An 8711-nucleotide genomic window follows, 5' to 3' on the forward strand; every position below is an offset into this window, starting at 1 on the left:
TGGAAATTCCTTTTTAAGTAAAATACAACCTCAAACGGTTTAAGGGAATTTATTTGAGTAACTAGTTGAGTTAAAAATGAACCAATTATTGAAATTTAGTATATATATATATATATATATATATAAATACGGCGAAGTATTGAAAACACTTTGGGATTCCATCACAAAGGATCACAGCAAAAAAGGAATCTGAACAGTTAAAACACTTGAATTGATAACCACAAATAAACACCACAAACAGAAAGTGCACGACATCACCCTTCGTGCTTTAGCACTCTTCCTCACCATATGCATAAATAGAAATGTGCACGGCATCACCCTTTGTGCTTTAACTCTCTCATTATCATGGCACGGCATCACCTTCGTGCTTTTACTCTTAATAATGTGACACAGCATCACCCTTCGTGCTTTTACTCTCAATAATGTGGCACAGCATCACCTTTCGTGCTTTTACACTCACAATATCGGTACGGCATCACCCTTCGTGTATTAACACTCACAATATCGGCACGGCATCACCCTTCATGCTTACACTCTTCCTCACCCAAACAATAAAAACAATAACATCCCCGTGAGGAAATCAACAATGGAAATAATAACATCCCGACAAGGGAATCAACATTAGAAACAAAAAACATCCTGGCAAGGGAATCAACAATAGAAGCAATAACATCCCGGCAAGTGAGTCAACAATAGAAACAATAACCTCCCGGCAAGGGAATCAACAATAGAAATAATAACATACTGGCAAGGGAATAAACAATAACCAATCTTATTTCAACAGTTAGCTTTGCAAAATAGATCTCAACTTGAGCCAATGCTCAACAATGGTCAATTACCAAAAGAATATCATAAGACTTGTTCAACATGAATAATCGTCAATTTAAGCATGAATAGTACATAATGAGGATCACGGAAAAACCAAGAAGCGCCTACTGGTCAAATAAATAGACCAAGATATGATAATAAACTATCAACCTAAAGATGACAAAGTAATATCAATAGCAGGGAAAGAACAAACTACAATCAGCAGAAACAATAAATGAAAACACGGATGGAAACAAAAGATAACCAATAAGTTAACACCAACATAGCTGGAACACAAACAAGTAAAAATATACTCAAACAAGGAAGGCAATGTCAGCTCAATAAATCATATCATTTCTGATGCACAATTCCGGCCATCTCAAACTCGATGTCTCATATAATAACCTCAATTACCAAACCTTTAGCACACACGGCACCTTGTGCCCACATATTTCTATCTCTCTTTGCACAAAAGCATTTTCATGTTACTCAGTATATAGGGTCTGTAACCAATGCAATTAAGATGTTCAAGAAGTCTAATTTACATAACATAAAGTTGAGTACAACTTCTAAGCCAATTAGGAACTCAACAAGAAAAGATGAAGTTATTTTTTTGAAATCATTTGAATAAAGAAAATACCATTTTCATTTAAAATACAACATCGAATGAATTATTACCTTTAACAAGGGATTTAATAAATTAACTTAGTGGAAATTCCTTTTAAGTAAAATACAACCTCAGACGGTTTAAGGGAATTTAGTTGAGTAACTAGTTGAGTTAAAAATGAACCAATTATTGAAATTTGAAGTATTGAAATATATATAAATACGGCGAAGTATTGAAAACACTATGGGATTCCATCACAAAGGATCACAGCAGCAAAGGAATCTGAACAGTTAAAACACTTGAATTGATAACCACAAATAAACATCACAAACAGAAAGTGCATGGCATCAACCTTCGTGCTTTACCATTCTTCCTCACCATATGCGTAAATAGAAATGTGCACGGCATCATCCTTGGTGCTTTAACTCTCTCATAATCATGACACGTCATTACCCTTCGTGCTTTTACTCTCAATAATATGGCACGATATCACCCTTCATGCTTTTACACTCACAATATCGGCACGGCAACACCCTTCGTGCATTATCACTCACAATATCGGCACGGCATCACCCTTCGTGCATTACACTCTTCCTCACCCAAACAATAGAAACAATAACATCCCGGCAAGGAAATCAACAATGGAAACAATAACAACCCGGCAAAGGAATCAACATTAGAAACAAAAATATCTCGGCAAGGGAATCAACAATAGAAGCAATAACATCCTGGCAAGGGAGTCAACAATAGAAACAATAACCTCCTGGCAAGGGAATCAACAATAGAAACAATAACATCCCAGCAAGGGAATCAACAATAACCAATCTTATTTCAACAGTTAGCTTCGCAAAATAGATCTCAACTTGAGCCAATGCTCAACAATGGTCAATTACCAAGAGGATATCATAAGACTTGTTCAACATGAATAATCGTCAATTTAAGCATGAATAGTACATAATAAGGATCACGGAAAAACCAAGAAGCACAATAACCTTAACAAAATAAAGAGACATAATAAGCACGTGATAACTACACCAGTAACCACAACAATTGGACATATAACATATTTGCACGAAGTCATAGAGGAACTCACAATCAAGAGGTATCAAAACAATAAGGAAGGCAATCACTTCAATTAAGGCAATTAAGGGTCAAGTAACAAGTAAGAATTAGAGGAAAGCTAACAACATCATATGGAGCATATATAGGTAATTTAAGCAATTAGGAAACTCAATCATAACGGAATACTTTTCACATAGTGAACATAAGGTACCAAGAACCCTAAAGGAAAATTTCCCACAAATAAGTCCGAGCACACACTCGTCACCTCGCATGCACGGACTACAATTAGCATAAAAGATTCAAATCCTAAGAAGGAGTCCCCCACACAAGGTTAGGCAAGATACCTCAAAGATGACAAACTGATACTCAAAAATGCACTTCTCAGGTGAAAAGACCTCCGGACGGCTCAAATCTTACCAAATTAACTTCAAAGCACAAATAAAACACATAAGAAACTATTCTGGATCATAAAGTCTCAATTTTTAGCAAAACTCAAAAATCGGTCCAAAAGTCGACCCCCAGGCCCGCACCTCGGAACACAAAAATTTACAAAAACCAAATACCCATTCCTATACGATTTCAACCATACAAAAATTATCAAATTCCGATACCATTTGGTCCCACAAATCATGATTTTTCATTTTAGAAATTTCTTTCAAAAACCAACATTTCTCCCAACCCAAAACACAAATTAAATGATGAAAAAGAAGATAAAATTATGGAATATGTTAGATTCTAGGTGCAGAATACTTACCCAATCAAATTGCTTGAAAAATACACAAAGAAGCTCCCATAACCGAGCTCTAGAAGTCAAGATATGATGGAAATGGTGTAACCCTTGATTTGGAATTATATTACGTTCACCCAGGTTTTGTGCATCGGGAACGCGGAAGAAGGATCGCGTTCGCGAAGAAGAGAAGTGAAGGCTGCCTAGGTTGTTCATCGCGAACGCGACAACACATTTGGGAATGCGAAGAAGGAAAATCTTATGTCCCAGAGACTGCTCTTCGCGAACGCATCAACTAGTACACGATCGCGAAGAGTGGAACGGTATAACTACGCGAACGCGTGAGAGGGACGCGAACGCATGAGGGGGACGCGAACGCGATGAAGGAAAAGGCAGAGCTTCTCGAACGCGAGGTGTTAATCGCGAACACGAAGAAGGATTTCGAGTAGCCAACAACAACACATCACGAATGCGAAAGTCTGTTCGCGATCGCGAAGAAGGACACCAAAAGCAGAAAATAGCAGTTCAAAAACAAGGAAAACAAATCACATCAAAACAATGTCGAAACAAGGAATCACACCATGAATCGAACTTAGGAACTTTCAACCTAAATAAACTAGGAACTTTCGAAACAATGTCGAAACAACGAATCACACCATGAATCGAACTTAGGAACTTTCATATAACCTACTGGTCAAATAAATTGAACAGGAAATGATAATAAACTATCAACCTAAAGATGACAAAGTAATATCAATAGTAGGGAAAGAACAAACTACAATCAGTAGAAACAATAAATGGAAACACGGATGGAAACGAAAGATAACCAATAAGTTAACACCAACATAGATGGAACACAGACAAGTAAAAATGTACTCAAACAAGGAAGGCGATGTCAGCTCAATATATCATACCATTTCTGATGTACAATTCCAGTCATCTCAAACTCGATGTCTTATATAATAACCTCAATTACCAAACCTTTAGCACACACTGCACCTTGTGCCCACATATTTCTATCTCTCTTTACACAATAACGTTCTCATGTTACTCAGTACATAATGTCCATAACCAATGCAATTAAGATACTCAATGAGTCTCATTTACATAACATAAAGTAAAGTACAGCTTCTAAGCCAATTAGGAACTCATCAAGAAAAGATGAAGTTATTTTTTTGAAATAATTTGAATAAAGAAAATACCATTTTCATTTAAAATACAACATCGAATGAATTATTACCTTTAACAAGGGATTTAATAAATTAACTTAGTGGAAATTCCTTTTTAAGTAAAATACAACTTCAGACGGTTTAAGGGAATTTAGTTGAGTAACTAGTTGAGTTAAAAATGAACCAATTATTGAAATTTAGTATTGAAATTATCACGACCCGGATCAAATAACACTGAAGCATCTCTATCACAAACCAGAACAGTACATGTGATAACTGCATCGGAAGCCTCAGCCTCAGGCCTGTCTAGGAGAGCATAACATCGGGGCTAGGCCCCACCACCCTAGAATACCTCTCTGGGACGGCCTACAGCTGGCTGGCCTCCACCTCTAGTGGTCGGAGCTCTACCTCTAGCACCTCTACCTCCACCTCTAGCACCTCTACCCCCACCACCAGTTGGCTGGGCGATTTGTGGAACACCTGGTGCCTGAACCATAGCACGGGAACCCTGCTGTTGCGGTTGAGTACCCACCAACCTCGGACAAGCCCTCCGAATATGACCATACTCACCACACTCATAGCATCCACCTGAGTGATGCGGCTGAGGAAACTAAGATTGACCCTGGCGACCTGAATGACCACCCCAAAAACTCTGGAGCGGTGGTGCACTGTAGGACTGCTGATCAGAATACTGCATGTGAGAACCACGGCCACCTGAAGCACCGTGAGAAACCTGAAGTGCTGACTGAAAGGGCCTAGGAAGATGGCCTCTACCATACAAATCCCTGCCTCCAGACGAGGCACCACTGAATCTGCCTGAATGACGGGGCCTCTTATCCGACCCATGACCACCTCCCTGTGATAGAACCATCTCCACTCTCCTGGCCACATTGGCCATCTCCTAGAAAGTAATCTCACTCCCAGTCTCCCTAGCCATCTAAAGATGAATCGGCTAAATAAGACCGTCAATAAACCTCCTCACCTTCTCTCTCTCGGTAGGAAGTATGACAAGAGCATGACGAGCCAAGCTATGATAGATGAGAACCCCTCCACAAACCGACGATAGTATCCTGCCAATCCCAAGAAACTCCGAATCTCTGTAGCTGATACTGGTCTAGATCAGTTCTTGACTGCCTCAATCTTCTTTGGATCAACCTGAATACCCTCTGCCGACACAACATGACCCATGAATGCAACTAAACTCAACCAGAACTCACACTTCGAGAACTTAGCATATAACTAACTATCCCTCAGTGTCTGAAGAACCACTCTAAGATGCTGCTCGTGCTCCTCCCGACTGCAGGAATATATCAAAATATCATCAATGAAGACTATCACGAATAAGTCCAAATAAGGCCTGAACATCAGTTCATCAAATCCATAAAAGCCGCCGGGGCATTTGTCAACCCGAATGACATCACCAAGAACTCATAATGCCCGTACCTAGTGCGGGAAGCTATCTTAGGGATAACAGATGCCCTAATCCTCAACTGATGGTAGTCAGATCTCAAGTCAATCTTCGAAAACACCTTGGCACCCTGAAGCTGATCAAATAAATCATCAATCCTCGACAATGGATACTTATTCTTGATTGTAACCTTGTTCAACTACCGGTAATCAATACACATTCTCATCGATCTATCCTTCTTCTTAAGAAACAACACTGGCGCACCCCAAGGCGAAACACTAGGTCTAATAAAACCTTTCTCAAGCAAGTCTTGCAACTGTTCCTTCAACTCTTTCAACTCAGGCGGGGCCATACGATACGGCAGAATAGAAATGGGTTAAGTGCCCGGAGCCAAATCAATACAAAAGTCAATATCCCTGTCGGGTGGCATACCCCGCAGGTTTGAAGGTAAAACCTCAGGAAACTCACGAACAATGGGCATAGAATCAATAAAAGGAACCTCAGTACTAGAATCACGTACATATGCCAAATAGGCCAAACACCCCTTCTCAACCATATGTCGAGCCTTCACATACGAGATAACATTGCGGGTAGAATGACCAGAAGTCCCTCTACACTCTAAACAAGGTAAACCTAGTAAGGCTAAGGTCACAGTCTTGGCATGACAGTCCAATATAGCGTGGTAAGGTGATAACCAGTCCATCCCCAATATGACATCAAAATCCACCATGTCCAGAAGAAGAAAATCTACACGAGTCTCAAGACCTCCAATACGACTATACAAGAGCGATGGACTCGATCTACCATAATAGAATCACCCACCGGTGTAGACACATAAATAGGATCACTCAAAGAATTACTAGGCATAACCAAATACGGTGTAAAATAGGATGACACATACGAGTACGTAGACCCTGGATCTCGTATTGGACTTGGTGCAGTGTTGATGCAGTATTGCAAGGTCATTTGCCTATGCTTCGCGGCAGTTGAAGATTCATGAGAAGAACTATCCGGTTCATGATTTAGAGTTGGCAGCCATTGTTCACACGTTGAAGATTTGGAGGCATTATCTGTATGGCATGGCATGTGAGGTGTTCATGGATCATAAGAGTCTTCAGTATTTGTTCAAGCAAAAGGAGTTGAATTTGAGGCAGATGAGGTGGTTGGAGTTATTGAAAGACTATGATATCACCATCTTATATTATCCGGGAAAGGCCAACGTGGTGGTCGATGCTTTGAGTAGGAAATCAGCCAGTATGGGCAGTCTTGCTTATATCCCGGTCGGTGAGAGACTGCTTGTTTAAGATGTTCAGGCTTTGGCCAATCAGTTCGTGAGGTTGGATGTTTCTGAGCGCAGCCGTGTATTAGCTTGCACAGTCACTCATTCTTCGTTATTGGAGCGTATCCATGAGCGGCAGTATGATAATCCCCATTTGTGTGTCCTTAGAGACACGGTGTAGCACAGAGGTGCCAAACAGGTCACCTTAGGTGATGATGGAGTTTTGAGATTGCAGGGTCGAGTTTTTGTGCCTAATGTGGATGGTCTTCGAGAGTTGATTTTAGAGGAGGCCCATAGCTCCCGGTACTCTATTCATTTGGGCGCCGCAAAGATGTATCTGGATTTGTAGCAGCATTATTTGTGGCGGAGAATGAAGAAGGATATCATTGCATATGTGGCTCGGTGTTTGAATTGTCAGCAGGTTAAGTACGAGCATCAGAGGCCCGTTTGTTCATTTCAGAAGATTGAGATTCCTGAGTGGAAGTGGGAGTGTATCACTATAGACTTTGTTGTTGGTCTCTCATGGACTCAGAGGAAGTTCGACACAATGTGGGTTATTGTTGATAGGCTGACCAAGTCAGCGCATTTCATTACTGTGGCAGTCTCTTATTCTTCCGAGAGGTTAGCTGAGATCTATATCCGGGAGATTGTTCACCTTCATGGTAGGCTCGAGTCTATCATTTTGGATCAAGGTACATAGTTTACCTCCCATTTCTGGAGAGTAATTTAGCGAGAATTGGGCACACGGGTTGAGTTAAGCACATTGTTTCATCCCCAGACGGACGAACAGTCCGAGCGAACTATTCAGATTTTGGAGGATATGCTCCGAGCCTGTGTTATTGACTTTAAAGGCTCATGGGAATAGTTTTTGCCTTTAGCAGAGTTTTCCTACAACAACAGCTACCAGTCGAGTATCTAGATGGCTCCTTATAAGGTTTTATATGGTAGGCGGTGTAGGTCTCTGGTTTGATGGTTTGAGCCGGGAGAGGCTCGGTTATTAGGTACGAATCTAGTTCAGGATGCCTTGGACAAGGTTAGGATTATTCAGGATAGGCTTCGTATAGCTCAGTCCAGGCAAAAGAGTGATGCCGACTGCAAGGTTCGAGATTTGGCTTTCATGGTCAGTGAGCAGGTATTGCTTCGAGTGTCGCCTATGAAGGGCGTGATGAGATTTGGGAAGAAGGGCAAGCATAGCCCTAGGTTCATTGGCCCGTTTGAGATTCTCGATCGAGTGGGAGAGGTGGATTATAGACTTGCATTGCCGCTGAGCTTATAAGTCGTGCATCTAGTGTTTCATGTGTCCATGCTTCAGAAGTATCACGGCGATCCATCCCACGTGTTAGATTTTAGCACTGTCTAGTTGGACAAGGACTTCTCTTATGAGGAGGAGCCGGTAGCTATCCTAGACCGACAAGTTCATCAGTTGAGATTGAAGATTTTTCCTTCTGTTCGTGTTCAGTGGAGAGGTCAGCCTCCTGAGGCATCCACCTGGGAGTCCGAGTCCGATATGCGGAGCCGTTATCCCCATCTTTTCCCCGACTCAGGTACTTCCTTCTTCTGTCCGTTCGAGGACGAACGGTTGTTTTATAGGTCACTTGTTTTAAAATGAAATTCTGTGTTCTGAGGCTTTAAAAACCTCTTTTAGCATCAGC

Source organism: Nicotiana sylvestris, chromosome 12 (genome assembly GCF_000393655.2).
Source record: "Nicotiana sylvestris chromosome 12, ASM39365v2, whole genome shotgun sequence".
In the NCBI taxonomy this organism is placed as follows: domain Eukaryota; kingdom Viridiplantae; phylum Streptophyta; class Magnoliopsida; order Solanales; family Solanaceae; genus Nicotiana; species Nicotiana sylvestris.